This window comes from Palaemon carinicauda, chromosome 28 (assembly GCF_036898095.1).
Source record: "Palaemon carinicauda isolate YSFRI2023 chromosome 28, ASM3689809v2, whole genome shotgun sequence".
NCBI lineage: Eukaryota > Metazoa > Arthropoda > Malacostraca > Decapoda > Palaemonidae > Palaemon > Palaemon carinicauda.
Genome location: NC_090752.1, coordinates 25771085 through 25771547, shown reverse-complemented (window position 1 = coordinate 25771547; position 463 = coordinate 25771085).

Sequence of the window (463 nt, the reverse complement as noted above, 5' to 3'; positions counted from 1 at the left end):
CCGTCTTTATTTAGATATGATAAACATGTCCTAAGCCTTGTATAAAAAAATGGTAGAAGTATGTGTTTTATACAGTGAGATTAATGACCTTTTTAAGAGTACTATGAATGTCATAAATTGTTGTCCGCTACTGAACTCTGTTATAGGTGACGTGAGTTAAGTCTAATAGGTGACGTGTTGTAAGGCTATTGGTGAGAGTATATTTCCATTGTAGTGGAGGTTTCCACCAAATTTAATAATTCAGCATATTGACAAAGCAACATTGCATTTACTTGCACATAGGGGTAAGCAGTACCACTTGAGCGATTACAAGAACAAGTAGGTACTCGTCTGAAAGTATCGGGCTGTGAAAATTGTATTCACAAACCTTTCTATAATAAAATGAAAAACCCATGTTCCCATGTCTCATTATCCGTCGACATGGGACAAACACTTCTACTGGAGGTATAGAGAACATCTTTCA